This window comes from Eulemur rufifrons, chromosome 3 (genome assembly GCF_041146395.1).
Source record: "Eulemur rufifrons isolate Redbay chromosome 3, OSU_ERuf_1, whole genome shotgun sequence".
Lineage (NCBI taxonomy): Eukaryota > Metazoa > Chordata > Mammalia > Primates > Lemuridae > Eulemur > Eulemur rufifrons.
In genome coordinates, this window is record NC_090985.1 from 76,567,936 (window position 1) to 76,585,469 (window position 17,534).

General features: G+C 36.8%; 1 protein-coding gene across 1 annotated transcript in view; it reads right to left on the reverse strand.

Moving 5' to 3' along the window:
• STMN2 (stathmin 2) overlaps positions 1-17,534 on the reverse strand; it is a 52,573-nt gene that overhangs the window by 23,863 nt on the left and 11,176 nt on the right. The window lies entirely within an intron of this gene.

Here is a 17,534-nt window from a genome sequence, read left to right on the forward strand (position 1 = left end):
GCATTTTCTTATCCCTTTCTCTGCCCACACACACCCAAAACCTGTGTCTGAGATCTGGTAAGATCTTATAAGGATCTCCTTTACTTCCTGTGAAACCCAGTTTGGGTGCCAACCTTGTCAAGCAGCTGCAGGAGGCCAGACTGTGACCTCTGCTCCTTCACTCTTCCTCCCCATTTCATTTTCTCCTGTCTCCTCTAGGAGGCCTCTGCCCAGGTAAACTCAGCGAGCATCTCATCAGTGTCAGTTGTCACCAGGACAAGTGTCTCCAGCCCATCACACGGGGATAAGGAGGTGGGATCCTCTCACCGTTGTTGAAAAATTAGTAAAATTAATAAATTAAGGAAAATGGAAGGAAAATGATGGGTATATTGTGCACTAACTTGTGAGAAATTATGAACAGATGGCTATCGTCTAACATAAGGAATTTCACAGGTAACATTTGCCTCTTGGCAAGGTCTTCTGATCATTATGTAACCCAAGGGAGAATGGGCACGTCGGGCAGCAGGAATTCACAGAAGATGTTTGGGCAATATTAACAAGTGCATCTTTTCTTGGCCAGAAGAAAACAGATTTAATACTCAGATGCCTTAGAGCCACAGAATGTTATACTGGGAAGATCCTATGAAATCATTTAGTCAGCTGTCCACCTATCCCACCACCCAATTTTACAAATGAGGAAACCGAGCCCCACAGAGGCCAAAATCATATGTGACCGGTGACAAAGGTGGAGCCTTTGAATAAAATGCAGTAAATCAATCTATCTCAAGACTGCCACGAGGCCTTCTTGTAGCTCTATTTTTAGGATGAGGTTCAACATATAGACAGGTGCAAAGATCAAATATTGTCAATTGCATATGGTTCAACCTAATGTATCCTGAGAATCTGCTTAAAGATCCTCCCTCCTTGTTCTGCTTATGTCCTTAAAATAAGCAACAATTTGTCATGTACCACAAAAATCCTCCTAATCTCATTCTGGGAAATTTTCTTGGAATTTTAGAAGGCTAACCATATTTCTTTGCATTATTTGTTTATTTGGTTAACGAAATAATGTCACGTATAAAGGCCCAAGCAGAGCTTTACACAGATGTTCAGTGAGAATCATAATTTCTACCAGAGGATAAAACATTTGGTGGTTTAATAGATTTAATTCCATGAGCTAATTGAAAACAATAACAGCAAGCCTTTGTAGGTTGGTATCTTTTTTATAAGAGAATGCAATATGACGTCTAAGACATTTTATAAAATTAATCACATATTAGCAGCACATGAAACATATTAGATGCCAACCTTATTAAGAATGGTCAATCCAAACATAAAAATAAAAGATTTTGTATCTCATAAAATAGCAACACATTAAAGTTGTAGAAGAACATACATTCTTACTGAAGAGATAACCCCTCAACATCTGCCCTCAGGAAATGAAATTCAATAATTTCCAGTGAGGCCACTGCCATAATTATGCTTGACAAACCCATGAAGAGAGGGGAGTGCAAGACTGTCAGGGAGCAGCACATTTAGAGCCCTACGTGTAAGGAATAAACATTCTACTGCTATGGGCTGAATGTTTGTGTTCCCCCCAAAATTTGTATGCTGAAATCTAATCTCCAATGTGATGGTGGTTGGAGGTGAGGCCTTTAGAGAGTAATTAGGCAGTGAAAGTGGAGCCCTCATCAATGGAATTAGTGTCCTTTTAAGAAAAGGCTAGAGAGCCGGCTCCATGTCTTTCTGCCATGTGAAGATGTAAAAAGGCTTTGGCAGTCTGCAACCCTGAAGACAGCACTCCCTAGAACCCAACCACGCTGGCATCTTGATCTTGAACTTTCAGACTTCAGAACTGTGAGAAATGCATTTCTGGTGTTTATAAGCCACCCAGTCTATGGTACTTTGTTATAGCAGCACAAACTAAATAGGGCTGATAAAAACATTTGTTCTTTCCTGTCCTAGGTGGTCTGCGGACAAAACCCAGTTGACCTCTGTGGGTGATTCCTTTAATAGCATCCTTACCTTGATGATTATTTTTATCAAGGCTATGACTACATGGTATATGACCCAACCCAGTGACAGCCATCGCATAGATTCTCATTGGTACAGGTACCTGAATCCCAGGGAGCTCCTTAGAACCAGCTGCAGCCACAGTCCAATCACAGTCCTGATTGCTTCCTGCAGCAAAGGCACACGCTACCGTGAAGAAGGGTTTCCTCTCCACTTGGTGCAGTTGCCCAAACTTTCCCCACATTGCCCTTCCTAGTCCTCTTTGCTCACCTAAATCCTTCCTAAAATTTGGGTCCTAATTCAGATCCCACCTCCCCAGGGCTTCTCTCTCTTAGGGGGCTATCAACACTGGTCTCTTATTGCCTGCAGTGGGCTGAACTACACGATCTTGATTATATACTGTTTAAGGTTGTTTGCTACTGGTTTTGACGTATAATTTTCTTAAACTATAAGCTCTTTGAAGACAAATATTACATCTTACTCATCTATGAAATCATTCACAGCATAGTTCTGGCTGGAATAGAAAGTGCTTGCTCAGTAAATAGTTGCTGGCTGTCTTGTTCATTAATTTCAGATCAGTGTCTCAATTAACAAGTATTTATGATCTTCACCTACGGGCAGGAGTTTCTGTGAGGCATTATGGAATTACAAAGAGATATAAGAGCAACCTGTTCTCAAGGAGGTTTCAAGTCAGGGAGGTGGATTATATGATAGAAAAGCAGATAAAAACAGATGTACAATAGGGTAAGTGTCCAATGGTGGCGTGGATAATTTGTATTAGAAGTTCAGAAGAACCTTAAAGCTTTAGGGTGGCGGGGAAGGTGGCCGGGAATGGCTTTACAGTCAGAGTTGCCAGATTTAGAAAATAAAAATACAGGACACTCAGTGTAATTTCAATCTAAATATTGCACGGGGCATACTAAAAACCACGTTGTTTTTCTGAAATTCAAATTTAACTGCGTGTCTTGTATTTTATATGGCAACCAGAGCAAAGAGACCTGGATCATAAAGGCTGATTAATGTTGAGGAAAGTAAACAAGAAAAGAGAAAGTATACTTATTCCTGCTGGCATGGAATGGGGTTCTAAACAGACTGTATGGAAGGCTTTTATGGATACGGCCGTGAGTTCACATCGGGAAAGCTAAGTCCCCTCCAGGGGCATCCTTCACTTCACGGTCTCTGTGAATGGCATCCTCTGTACTCCAGGGGACAGCCCTTTCATAGGCTACGCTACAGTGGGGCTTTCAGGAATTGTGTCCTGGTAGTTTGCCTTTCTGGATGAGGGGGAGAGTGGGGCAGGGGGAATGGGACAGGGCATCAATTTTGCTCCAAGATTTTGGATAAGATGTTTTGAAGTTTTGCTCATGTAAAAGGTTTGTGATTTAAAACATGGTGCTTACATTAAAACAAACACGGACATATTCTGTGCTGGAATGTCAGAGTATCATGAATTTTAAACATGTAAACTTAAAACAAAAATTAGGCTGAAGAGTTCAGTTTTGAGGCCACAATATGGAATATTTCTGTGAGAGTTTGAGAAGCACAGAGGTGGTGATGGATTGGTTAGCTGTAGGTCCTGGTCTGCCTATACAATTGTGGTTTATGTTCGTTAATAACAGGACCTTACACTGTCAAAAGTGTTTTGGTTTGGCCATTATGGTCATCCTAGCAATATGGAGCCATTGAACACATTGAAGGGGGGGGTACCTCATAAAAGCCTCTTTTTAGAAAGATTTTTTTCTGGCCATTTTATGCAGAAAAGACATGTCATCAGGAGGTACGCTTAAGACACAAATGAATAAAGTTCAGTAGGTTACATGATGTGACTTAGGAAAATGGTAGTGCAAAGGAAATAAAGGGAAGATGCAAGAGACTTAATGAAAGAAGAATTGATAGGAAATGATAACAGAATTTGGGGACAGGCCGGGCGCGGTGGCTCACGCCTGTAATCCCAGCACTCTGGGAGGCCGAGGCGGGTGGATTGTTTGAGCTCAGGAGTTTGAGACCAGCCTGAGCAAGAACGAGACCCTGTCTCTACTAAAAAAAAAAAAAAAAGAAAGAAAGAAATTATATGGACAACTAAAAATATATATAGAAAAAATTAGTCGGGCATGGTGGCACATGCCTGTAGTCCCAGCTACTTGGGTGGCTGAGGCAGAAGGATCCCTTGAGCCCAGGAGTTTGAGGTTGCTGTGAGCTAGGCTGACGCCACAGCACTCTAGCCTGGGCAACAGAGTGAGACTCTGTCTCAAAAAAAAAAAAAAAAAAGAATTTGGGGACAAGTGGCTATAAGAATGCAGAGGGAAGAGTGACAGGTCTTTGGGAATAAGTGGAAGTCAAGGGAAGCTTTCCAGAGAAAGTGTCACTAAAACTGAGGCCTGTACGATGGACTAGATTTGCAGCAATTTGAGTGTGGGTTGAAGCAATGAAATATAAATAATTTGGATAAATATTTTTATTAACAATGAAAGCATCCCAAGCCAATGAAAAGGGCTAGGAGAAACATGCTAATAAGATTTCACTACAGATATTTCATACTTTGAATTGACAATCATTTTCTTTATTGGTTTTGGAATACAGTGTATATTAATCTTTTCACTACACTCAACACCAAGCAGAATTGTATGCATGTTTGTAAAAATGTAGGAGGTGATAGGTAATTCCATCTTTTTTTTTAAGTCAGTTGCATTTGCTATTAACTATTAATGTTTGCAATTAAGTGCATTTCTCTAGTGAACTCATTTAAAATTCAAAACACATGAAGTATAATGATTCTATAGCAATAGTCACTTAACCTAATGATGTATGAACACTAATTGTTTTTTGCCATTCTTCCAAATGGCCACAATGAACCATGCATAATGGTAACAGCTGCTATTTGTTGAGCACAATGTACTAAGGTATTTGCTTGCATTTTCTCATTTAATCATCTCAACAATGCTATGAGAAAGGTACTATAATTAGTCACAATTTAAAGATGAAGAAAGAGACTCAGAGAGGTTGAGTAACTTGCCCGAGGCCCCATGGATCATAAAGTGTGGAGTAGTTTGAATGTAGGTCTGACGCTACATGCCTTGCTCTTAACGCTGTTCACTTCCCCAGCAATTTGCTCAGATGTTTTATAGAAAATCTTCACTGCCTACGTACTGTTTCTACCAAGAAAATAATATGTATTATTATGGATTTTAAAAATAAAGTGTCCAAGACTTTTTTATTTTCCCATTTTTCTTTGGCATTTGCTCTTTAATCAATTCCCACATGTGGATGTGACTACCTGGCAATAGATAAGTATAGGGTTTTATAGAAAAAAAGTGTGACAGGATTATGCTTGGGTAATAAATATTGATACAGAGATGGCTAGAAACCTCAGGAACTGTTTCTCAAAAGAAACTCTCAGGATATATATTCTTATTCTATGACTAAAAATATCCTTGTACATTCATATCACAGCTATCAGGTAAATAGAGAATTATAATAATTATCCACATAATTTAGAAAAAAAATTGCATTAGTTATTTTAATACCTCAAGAATGACTTTTGGCAGGCAATTACCAGAATTTTCTCTATTTTGTTTTCTTTGTGTGTGTGTGTGTGTGTGTGTGTGTACACCTGGGAACAAAGAGTGGTTGAAAAGACTAATACTTGATAAATGATAAAATAGATACTTATATATCCTCCATTCTCCTAAATGTATATCAGAAACTCTGAACTCTTTATTCAAACTTTCCAGTACATCTTAAACTCATTTCCTTTCAAAAGAAGAAAATAATATACATTATTCACGACAATATACCTCATTATTTTTGAAAGGCCCAAACAATTAGAAATAAGTGGTTTAAAAATTTTCAATTTTCCACTTCATTTGGCTTGTGTGGGAACAGTCATCAATATGAATTTTCATATTTATCATTTTGTTGTTATTTAATTTAGCATTGGCAGTACAGTTCCATAAAATTTTTTTCCTGTTTTATTCATCCTGGGCAAAATTTTATTTGACTCTTTAGTTTTGGCTGATGCTGAGTATAAAAAAATAGTGATACGTATTAGACTTCCTGCTAATATGTAAAAGATTGTAAAGAATGCTCTGAAAAGGTCATTAACATACTACTTTGGGAGAAAAGATGTCACAATCCCTGAATAGGATACTTGTCTGTGTCCCGACACATGGGCGTTCTTGATGAGCATAAGGACACAGTCACTCGGAGGGCCAGATGGCTGGCCGTGGCCTAGGGTTTAGGACAGCGCTGCTGAAGAGCACCCAGGGTCTGTTAGCACATTCCCTTGCCTTTTTTCCTTTCTCTTGTTTTCCCTGTGATCATAATAGTCTAGCAGGGAGGTTTTCTTGGCAAATCCTAAATACTCAATTTAAATTGAACCTAATTTTCTTCCTTTGAAAGGTCTCCGAAGAGAGAATAAAGGATAACATCAGATGCTATAGAAAGCAGAATAGGGTTCTCTTGCCCTTCGTTTTACAGCAATTAGATTTGCATGGTTTCTGATAGTTAGAAAGGACAAAAGCTCTTTGTTTGAAGCTTACCAATTTATATGAACAGTGACAGAAAGCACCTCTTACCTTAGGAAACAAAATCTGTCATTTCCAAGCAGCAGTGTCTTTAGTAGCTGGCAAAAAGGGGCAATAGCTACAGACCCTCCTTCCCTGGCTGTCCTCATAGCTGGTGCCAGGATTTAAAAGGACAGCTGACAAAGGGAGGGACAGGGTTCTCTGCTGATGGGTCCTAAGGAGACCTGAGTCTTGCGCCTACAATTATTAAACACTGCTGCTCCCCTCATTCTATCTTCCCTTCTCTCTTCCTCCCATTAGATAGGAATCGGCTACCTTGTAGCTTCTCTTGGGTCCTTCTTTCTTTATCCATTTCATAAATTAAGCACCTGATGCTCATTTTAACTCGATTCTGATCACATTTTGTGTGTGTGTGTGTGTGTGTGTGTGTGTGCGCGTGTGTGTGTTTGGTAGTTTGCTTGCTTTGGGGCCTCATAGCCCAAGGTCAGATTATTTTTTAAAAAGTCAGATATGTCCTCCCAACTGGAAATACTTTTGGAGGTCCACCACTTTGATTTTCTTCTTTAAAGATGAAATAGAGTAAAATGATTTTATTTAAAACACTTCTTACATACTATATTGGCTCAAATTTGGAACATAAAAATATTTTGCCTGATGAATATGTAGTTGAAGATGTGACATTTAGAAAGAAAAATAAATAACTCAGATTTTAAAAACCTATTTTAACATCCCAGAAGATCACTGATATGAGGTAATGTTTTAGATATTTCTGCTATCATGACGTAATGCTAATTGGTTTAGAATAAAATTAGATTCAGTCCACATACTATCCATCTCTCCCCACAAAAATTATGGTCTTCTAAGCCCTGGAGGTTTTGAAAGATTAATATTTTGACCAACCAAAGCATTATAATTTTTCTGTAGGAATAGACACCAAATCAAATAAAGGGACATTTAAGAAGGTCAAAGCAGTACAACCCATCACTGGGTTATACAGAAACATACGAGGCTCTTAAATTTCAAGTCGATGGATTCGTGGCACCAGCAATAGTGACAAGGAAAAGAAATTGGATGACATGAATCAGTCCCTGTGATCAAAAGTGTAATAGAAGCAGTAAATTGTACCAACCTGGGACATCTCCTTACTCTTGATTCTGGCTAAATCCCCTGCTGTGTTTAATGAGAGTTCTACTCCACCATGCAGGGCCTCATCCTTTTTTTCTTTCCTCTGATGAAAGACATTCTTACAGTCCTTGAGGGAGACCAAACTACACTGTGGTTTAAAGGAATAATGAAAGCATTTTATTCAGTTTATGTGTCAAGATTTTTATCACCAAGTCCAGTTCTGAGAATTGAGGAATGTTTTTCCCCCCTTATACCCCTAAATACTACCAGGTGGTAGTAATAATCCTAAAGTGATAGCTAGATGAGTCGGGACTTAAAGGAGACCAAGCCAGAGGATCAGTGTATTTGGCCAAGGAGAGTTCTCATGTAAGAATGACTTTGCTCTTCCCTTCTCTTCTGAGCTGGAAAGCTCATGAGCAGCAATTTGAGGCTGCCATGACATTCTCTGAATTGTTTCTCCAAAATGACTGAACGTGGCACCCAAGAGATTTAAATCTCCTTCCATTATGTTTTTAATTCTTGACTGGAGGGTAGAAAAATATTTTGCACCCATTTTTAATTCAGCAAAACCCACACTTCCTATGCAGAATGATGATTGCATTTGTGGGGTCAATGTTTAGAATCACAAATGTGTTAGTCACCAGTGATAAGGATGTTGGCTTCTTTGCTCACTTGGTTGTTATGTGTGGCTTTTCTCCAGAAAATAAGCCTGGGATACTATTTCACATAGATTTTTGAGTTTAGTCTGACTATAACTTTGTATGTAAGACAACATAAAGGATGGATTGCCTATTATGTTCTCAGTGAAAGCAGAAAATTTCAGAAATGGAAAGTGCAAGACTTTTCATCACAGTGAAAAATAAAAAAAATTATATATGTAAGATTCAGATGACTTTATCTCAGTTCATGGGCCAGGTGACTTTCCCCCTTGAATTAACCAGTGGTTTTGATACTGAGGATGGATACAGACTTTATGAACTCAAAGGGAATCCTATTTATCACATGGGAAGGGATTGACTGTCTTCTCATAATGGAATATGCTAATTTATTAACACTGGGAAAAAACAGAATCAGATTAAGCAGGCAGCAATTTGTGGCACAAGCCCTATCATTTATATCTGGTTTAGTTCCTCTATCAATCTGAATACTTGCTAAAAGTTCAAAGCATATTTCTTGAAGCATTGGCATGAAATCCTATACTTCCTTGGACTGGTGTACAGTTTCAATGCATTTGAAGAGCTTCATATAGTTGTTTTAGTTCTGAATATATCTTATAAAATCCATTCTGTATATAATAGTTATTAACATTAACTGTGGAAAAATAAATATTTCAATTTGATAGTATTGCCAAATAATATTTACCAAGGTTTCACCAAATAGAATTCTTATGTGGGTAGTGTACGAACTATATTTATGGCAATCTCCCTAAATGTTTTCTTAGGAAATGAATGACATATAAGTAATTAGTAGAAGATAACTATTACAAGCAAAGTTCACAAAAGCCTCATGTAGGAGGCAGAATTTTACTTGCTCCCATAAACCTAAAAAGAATATCGTGGTCTTCTTCAATGAAACTTTATAAAATGTACAGCATGTAGCATTTACTCAATAGTGTCCTAAAAGTTGGGGTTTCAAGTCACATTTGTTAGCATTTTATTTTAGTCATTCATTCAAAAACTGTGCATTAAATGCTTATGTAACTGCTGCCGTGAACAAAAAGTGAACAATCAGTTAAGATTTTCTGCCTGAACAAGTCCCATGACTTTCCTAGTCTTACTTAAGTAATATGTCCTATGTCACTTTGTGTCAAAGAAAATAGAATGAACACACACACATATACACATATGTATTTTAAATAGAAAATATAAACATTGTCAAGATTTACAACTATCTGATATTACACATAATGATGCAGTGACTTTATTTTTGAGTAACTCTGGCAGTATGTGAGAGCAACGGAGCCTGGGAGATGAGTGTGAAGCATCTTACTGCTGCTTTCACAGTGTAATTACCTTCAGCGTCCATTTTAGAGGCAGCCAAATAGTGTGAAAGATATCCTTCACGTTAACCTAGGTATGACACAAAATCGCTTTTTTGTTTTGGAATTCAAATGCTATTTCCTCCAGCTTTGCAGTGTAAAGGCTCATTTTCTGAAATAGTTTTCATCAAATAATATCCTAGAACTTTAATTAGTAAAACCTTCTGCAAGGAACCCAAAGCAATATGCAAAGCAAGTAAGTAATCTGTCTGAAGGCTTTGCATTCCAGTTTGTGCCACATAGTTTATGTCACCAATAGGGTCAAGACAACACTTAGTCTAGGATAAATTTCCCAAAATTTCTTTCTTGTTTCTTCTGGATATTTTGAAATAAAATCTCCTCTAATAAATGGTCATTTTCTACTGAAAAAACAGCTCTCAGAGGAAGACATACAAATGTCCAACAGGTATATGAAAAAATGCTCAGCATCACTGATCATCAGAGAAATGCAAATCAAAACCACAATGAGATATCACCTCACACCTGTTAGAATGGCTATCCTCAAAAAGACACAAGATAAATTAGCAAGAATGTGGAGAAAAGGGAACCCTTCTGCACTACTGGTGGAATGTGCATTAGTATAGCCATTATGGAAAGCAATATAGAAGTTCCTCAAAAAACTAAAAATAGAACTACCCTATGATACAGCAATCCCATTTCTGGGTATACATCCAAAGGAAATGAAATCAGCACATTGAAAAGATATCTGTACTCACATGCGTACTGCAGTATTATTCACAAGAGCCAAGATATGGAATCAATCTGAGTGTCTATGAATGGATGAATGGATAAAGAAAATATGATACAATTACACAACAGAATGCTATCCAGCCTTGAAAAAGAAGGAAATAACATCATTTGTGACAACATGGATGAATCTTGAGGACATTATGTTAAATGAAATAAGCCAGGTGCAGAAAGACAAATACTACATGACCTCACTAAAAAAAAATAGAACTCATTTCTAGAAGCAGAGAATAGAATGGTGGTTGCCAGGAGCTGAGGTGGGGGCGGGAGAATGGGGAAATGTTGGTCAGGATACAAAGTCTCAGTTAGATAGAATGAATAAGTTCAGGAGATCTACTATAAAACATGGTGACTATAGTTAATGATAATTTATACTTGAAAATTGCTAAGAGAGTAGATCTTAAATGTTCTCACTACAAAAATAAATAAATATGTGAGATGATGGATATGTTAATTAGCTTGATTTAACCATTTTACAGCATATACATAAATCAAAACATCACATTGTACATGATAAATATATAATTTTTATTTGTCAATTATACCTTAATAAAACTGGAAAAATAAATTTTAAAAAATTTAAAAAGAAAGAAATGATCATTTTCTGTGGCACAAAATTTTTGTATGCTCATGCTATGATAAATGTAGTTTTGTTGTAATACATGCCAAAATATCACTTTGCCTTTAGTTGTAATGAAGCAGGCAGCCACAGAGAAGATAAAGCTATTGAAAATTGGTTTTGATTTATTTGAAATAAGCAATTACATAGTACAAGAAAACTGGAAAGATTTAAAAAGTAAAAGTAACCATATTCTTTTGCAGGTAGATTTCACAACACACTTAACCTACAAAATAAAAACAAGAATTCTAGCAAGATCAGGAGAGTTTGTTCCTACCTTGAGGAAAGACATTGTGAAGGTTTTTTTGTTTTCTTTGGTTATTGCATTTTTCTTTTTGCCCTTTTATGAGACTTGGTTGACTTGAACTGGTGAGCATTCTCTCTCAAAAGTTACTTTAATTTCATCAATATATATAAGTTTAGATGATTAATAAGTTTGCATTTTGTCTTATGCAGTTAGAATCAACAGTCATTGCACCTTAGACCTAGGTGGAGCAGTAGAATCATCTAATGATATTCTCCATTAGTAGATGAAGAAATCAGACCTAAGAATCTTTATTTCTCCAAACACCACCCCCCTCAATTTGGGTATGGCAAGTGGTGAGGTAGCAGCAGTGGCAGGGACAAAATGAAAAACAGAAGTAGGAGATGGAGGTGATGAATGGAGTGATGGTATGTTTTTTTTTTTTTTAAATGAGTATTTTTATTTGATATTTGACTCTTTTCCTGTTTCTAAATCTGCTTGTATGTTTTTGATGTTAGGTAATTAAAAAAACAATTTATTTTGCTTTGTGGCAACTTTTTTCCCTTTCCCAAGACCCCTGTGTCTATAATCTCCTCTTCCAGAGCCCTTGGAAGCAGACTTCCAAAGAGGGTCACATTTTTCAGTCCCTCTTGGGAAAGAAACTCCCAAGGCACATGAGGATCAGTGCCTCAGGTATGGAGACAAAGTTCTTGTGGTGCATCCGAAAGTCTAGTGCTTGTTGCTGCTTCTTCTGACCAATATATGCGTACTCTTTATTACTTCCAGAATTTCTCAAGTTATAAAAGGTTCATCAAAAATGGCATTTTCCTTTTCTTGACAAAATTATGAAATGTGTTGAGATTCTTTCAGGTGAAATCATGCTCTTGGATACTAAGAGGAATATGGATTAATCTCACGTTACAGGTAAGAAAACAAGCATCAGACAATGATTGGAGTAAATGACCTTTAGCATCTTTTCAGAACTTCAGATATTTTATTTGAAGACCTTGAGCAAATCACTTAACCTCTCTGGACACATTTTCTCATCTGTAATGGGTTTCTCCAAGCACTGGACTCCTATGATTCTGCAAACCTGGCAAATTTTATGTTTAAGTGGAGTAAGTTTCCCATTATATACAGATTCATCCTTTTGTGTTTTTTGCAGTAAGGGATTTCTTTATCTACCTTTCCTTAAACAAATTATCTTATGGCATCTCATATTAAAGAAAAGGAAAACTTACTCTTTATATTTCTGCTTTGCAAATTATTTTCTCTATCTGAATCTTGGTATTTCATAACAGATATTTATATGACAGATATAAAATATTATATATAATGTGACAAATGCTTCATGAAACAACTCATGTCTTGAATTTCAAATTGTTAAATTATTAGGGAAAATTCTACTCTTCCTCATACTGCGTGTGAGATCTATCTTTGGCTTCAAAAATTCTTTTTTTGTTGTTAGGCAGAATGAGTGAGTGATGCATAAAATATAACCTTTTTGGATTCCATATGGAATTTCCTTTGAATTCATAATACTCATTCTTAAGATATGAGAAGGATTCCATGTTGGTATAACTGGCTGAGTGAGACTGGAATAACCTATGCATTTTATTTTATTTGTGGCAGCAAATACCATACAACTTGGTCACAAACATTCCCAACAACAAAAAAACACAGGCAAAAATAGAAGTGTTTGATATGCATAAATAAATATGCATTAGAATTTGACATGATTAGTCACAACTTAAGAATACATAATACATAAAGGAACAACATTGGCTCTCCTTTATGTCCTATTTCCTCTAGATTTATTCAGCCTAAATATTATTCCTAAAAAAGTGGGATTTATGGTTTGGAACATCACTCATACCTTTAAAAATTATGCCAAATAATAATAGGTAGAGAAGGACAGAGGATTTTTAGATTAGAATGTGGTGACAATTCATAAATGTCTCCAGTGGTTGTCACTCATGTGGTCACATAAGGCTGGGTATATATCTCCCTATAAAGAGAAGTGAATCAAACTTAATGGTTTCTATCAAAAGGGCCTTGGAGTTTCTTTTCCTTTTCAACGACAGTGACTTTCTTCCGGCCTATTTCACATAGGTTAGCCCTTATTCTTCTACTGTTTGGTTTGCTGCTCATCATTTCTCCCCAACTATATTTAAGTTTTTGGAGGGTGAGGGAAGGTGTCTCCTTTAATGTTTTCTCTGTTTCTGCTCATCTGTAGGAGTGAGCGCAGCACTTAGCCAGCGTTCCGTGTATGTATCCATTGGTTGCTTAGCAGGACGGGGCTGTCCCTCAGCTGCAAATGCTAGATGCTAAATCTTCTAACAGCCTTGGCTTTCCCATGGAAACTAAGTGTAGAGTGGGGGTAAAGAGCCCAGATGCTGGAGCCATATTGAAATCGACTCTTCTCTCTGCTAAATTCACTAACTATATATTATGCTACAGACTAGTATTTCTGTGTGCTTTGAAGCGGCCTTCTTCTCTTCCTTAGCCCCAGTCCCATAGATTTAGCTATGTCAATAGTTTGAAAATGACTCTACTTGGTGGTACAACTATAATTGCTTGGTTCACAGGCAAAATTTAGGAAAGCCCTCCTACCTCCATCCTTCATAAGGCAACTTTACAACAGCAGATAACCAATTCTTTCTATGCAAGGAGAAAAAGAAGGCAGGTGACTATTTCCTTCACATTCATTTATATGTTCTGCTGCTTTTTTCTGGCTTCAATACTGAGTAGGTAAGGGGTGGATGCAATCCTAGGGTAAGGATGTGATTAGGAACTGAAGACTTGAGCTCTCGCTTAGGATCTATTCAATCTTAGATAACTTACTCATCCTTCTGAACAAGAGTTTATGTATCCACAAAATGGGATAGAATATTATTGTAAGGATTGAGTTAGGTAATGTGTTGAGAAACTGAAGTGCTGTACTGATAGATCATTAGTGAGGATTAATCTCCGAATTGGTCTTTATTCTTTGGGTGACCTTTGGAAGTTTTAATGGGCTTGGCTATAAAGTGTTGTGAAGCCTCACTCCTTATAATTCTGCCTGCTTCTCTTACTTACTCCGTCATTGTCATCACATCACCAAGCACAGTTTGAGCCCTTACTATGTCCTCGGGACACTGTCTATAGTGGTTAACCAAGTCCACTCTGAAGTCAGACTGATTTGTTTCAAATCCTGCTGCTACCACTTTTGTTGGCTGCATGTGACTCTACTTCCCTCCCTTTCACACCTGTAAAAAGGAGGAAGATAATAATCTTCCTAAGGTACTTGGCACAGTCACAGTACTTGACACAGTAAGTACCCAATACCTATGTTGGCCAATACTGCAAAATTATTATTGCAAGCCAAAGTAAAACAAAGTAAATGAAACATATATCTGGTTTAAAAGAAGCCCTTGGTATAGTTGGGTGTAAGATAAAGTATGTAGTGTAAAAAGTTAAAAATATTAATAGTTCAAGATGAGGAAGCTGGAATATAGTGGAGAGAACACTAGATTTGAAACCTAACTCTGCTCTGACCAACAGAGCAAGTCACTTAACTTCCCTTGGCTTCTGCTTTCTTTTCTTGTGGAGTGGGGATAATGAAATCTGTTTCAGAGTTGCCGTAAAAATTAAACAGGAAAAAGTGCATGGGGACATGTGGCTTGCGACTGGCTCAAGCATAGTAGGCGAATGACAAATGACAAGGGGGATGACAACTAAAGTTGCTACAAGATGGTATATGGCTAATTGTCAAATTCATCATTAGACAGTAAACTTGTGAGAGTTCACAAGACAGAAAGATCCAGGAAAGCTAGATTTGAGGCTGACTTGGAAAGCCTGCTACTATTTGTTTTGTGGAGGGCATTTCTTTCCCAGAAGTAATTCTGAGAAATCTTCTTTGACTTCTTAGCTGACTGTCCTCACCCCATGTATTTACAGTTCATTTCTAAAGTTTATCAAAAGTTATAAAACATATAGTTTTCTGAATGGAATAACTTCAAGGCTATGCATTAGGAGTGACATCTTCCCTTTGCAATGAGCTTAAATGGGTCAGTTTTTATTCTTTTCAGCTATGCAAGCTGGACACAAAGTCCAGTGTTTTCTCCCAAGTGACATTTTTCTGTCTTTCTTATCTTGGGTAAGTTGTAATACAGCTTGCCACAATTTGTACACAGTACAGACTGCACCTGTGTGCTTTTAAAAAAAAATTCATTCTCAGAAAAATTTTAACAAACAGAACCCAATTCTTTCAAAGCAGCTTAATTCAGTTTTTCTTCAATGTTGGTCCTGAACTTAAAAAACATTTTTCATTCTAAATACTGAATGCATTTTCTTTTGTTTGTTCTATGACTGTACTTTTTCTTTTTTTTTTTAACCAAGTCTTTGGTTTAGAAGAGATGCAATTCTTTCCTCTCTACCTTTGTGTTTTGGCTCAACATTTCAGAACCTCATGAGATGTTTTTGTGTAATAACTATAGGGAAACGTCTATTTTTTTTTTTCAAAGCTGAACTCTCCTACACCATGCAATCTATTATGACCTTGGGAGGATTTAAATTGTAACGGTGCTTTCATATTAAGCTACTCCTCAGTCATTATTCCATGTTTATGAGAAAGTAGTATATTTATGATCTGTATTTTATGGCTTATAAGTGTGAAAAAATATTGAGCACTTTTATATGTAGATTACTGTCATCAACAGTATCTAATTTGAAAAAGCACTATACTATACTTGTAAATATAAGCACATATTTCTTTTAATATGTCTGAAGTTATGTCATAAATATAATTCCCAGTTTATAGGCCACATATTTATATGAATTGATATTTTGGAGGCAAAACAAAGTGTTTAAAATGCTTTTATATGGGTAGTCAGTTATCCTCCCTTAAGCTTTTGTAAACTCTGATGCCAGATGGATGCTAATTTGATTTCTCAAGATACCTTTTCTGGCTCTAGTAATTAGGTCTTGTTAGCTCTATTCTGCTAACACCTTATAGATTTTTGAAATTGCAATAACAGATTATGGATTGGTACCCAAAACACTATTAATTGAAAAAGTGTTACTTTCATGCATTTAGCATAATGCTAAATTCTAAGTATTCATATCCTTTACCCCACCACAGTCATCTAAGGACTATTCTGTTTGTACTGCTTGACTCTAGTGTCTTTATCATGCTCATCCACTAATGAGTAGAGAGAAGGAAGGCTAAACTGATCCAGGTAAGAGTAACTGGAGGTATTCCTGAAAGAACAGATTTAGCTGAAGGAAGGATGTTGAAAGTGGAAGTAGGAGAGCAGGACAGTACCAGACAGGGAGGAGGCTGAAAGGGTGAGGGTGAAATACTGTACAAGAGTCAAGTGATGAGGGATGTGGATGAAACTGATGGGTTGATAAGATGGTAAGAAAGAATGAGAGACTGTGTGTGTGTGTGTGTGAGTGTGAGAGAGAGAGAGAGAGAGAGAGATAATTCACCCTCTTTACCTGCTCTTCAAGAGACCTCATATTTTAGTGCTTCTGGAGTCAGTTTTTATTTCTACTGAATGTGACTTATGTTGATGAGCCTTCTTGGGTAGGCAAGAAAGCTCAGGTTTTATTGAAGGTATATATGTATTTCAAGTAGGATGAGCTATAAATTATGGCAGAGAAACATGAGATGAGAAATATATGCAGGAGAAATGTACTTTTACTTTAATTATCTGTCTTTGTGCTTATTGTGCTTTGACCTAGACAAAATGCTTAACTACTAAATTCTGGCATTATCCAGAATAGATTTGTCTCGGAGATAGTTTGCATTGGCAGTAGTGTCATAAATATCCCAGCTCTCCCTCTACCACAAAGAATTACGAAGCAGTGATCATTTCCTCAATTTCAAGTAAGTTCCAGTAGATGTCATACATGTAGAAATTAATAAAGTATAAAAATTAAGATGTTTACATTTTTATTATTTATTATTTATTATTTTTTAAATCATTCATCTATGGGGGCAGGGAAGGGGATTAATATTAATAGTTTTGATTACCAAATGCTTAATATTCAATTGTTTACTTAATCCTCATAATGACTATGTGATTTAGGTATTATTTTCCCATTTCATAACTGAGAAATAGGAGTATAGAAATGTTGACTAATTTGCTCCAAGATGCTCAGATGGTGAATAATGGAGCAGGGTTCAAAACCATGCCCATCTGATACCCACACCCACGTCTAATCCACTAGAGCCCTTTCTTACCCAGTACAAGAACAGTG